Genomic DNA, 856 nt, shown 5'->3' with positions numbered 1-856 from the left:
CCCCGCCCCGCGCCGCCCCGCGTAGGGCCGGCAGGGCCTCCGGCACCTGCCTCGTGTTTCCCGCAGGGAACCCCGTAAGCCTGGGGCGCTCCCGCGCCGCACAGTCCAGGCCGAGCCCCGCAGGCAGGGAGGGTCCCCAGCCCGAGGCCCTGAGCCGTGGGGGGGCAGGCAGGAGCCTGCGAGCTGGGACCCTGCCGGCGGTCTTGCTGGCCACGCTGGCCATGCTGCTGCCCAGTCCCCCAGTCTCCATGTCCCGCCAGGCCGTGCGGGAGAATTCTGTTTTTCTGAGGTTCCAAAGAGATGTTGGGCAGAGAAAGGAGCCGCCTGGGGTGGTGGCCTGGGAGCCGGGCTGGGAGCTGCGCCACGTCCAGACCGCCCGAGGTGTCTGTGGCGCGGGGACGGTATCTTGGCCTGAGGCCTGAGGTGGCCGCAGTTTGCTGCGGGGCTCCGGTCTCTTCTGGCAGTAGCTTTTGGGGAAGATCTATTCATGCCACCCCCGGACAGACGGTGCAGGCTGTGTCGAGGGGCTCTGGGGGCGCCCGCCCCTCCCGCCGGAAGAGGCTCCGAGAGTCTCTTCACCCCGGGAGCTCAAGGTCAGCGGAGCTCCCGCGGGGCCCTCTGGACGGCTGCCCCTCACAGCCACCGCCCCTGCCGGCCTCGGAGCCCCCCCAGGCTGCACCTGCTCCTCGGGCCCCCGGGGGCCACCCCCAGGCGAGCGGGGACGTGACCCGCAGAGCCCCCTCGCGCTGCTCTCTGGGGTGCGGGGCTCCCGGCCCTCGGCCGTTTGTCTGCGACCGCAGGGTCCCCGGCATCTGGCCCCTGCAGCCCCAGGCCCGCCCGCCCCGCCTGCGGGTCC

The sequence above is a fragment of the Condylura cristata genome, unplaced genomic scaffold, assembly GCF_000260355.1.
Source record: "Condylura cristata isolate star-nosed mole 26May11 unplaced genomic scaffold, ConCri1.0 scaffold00034, whole genome shotgun sequence".
NCBI classification, from domain to species: Eukaryota; Metazoa; Chordata; class Mammalia; order Eulipotyphla; family Talpidae; genus Condylura; species Condylura cristata.
The sequence above is the reverse complement of the archived record's forward strand: the minus strand, read 5'-3'. Positions refer to the sequence as shown.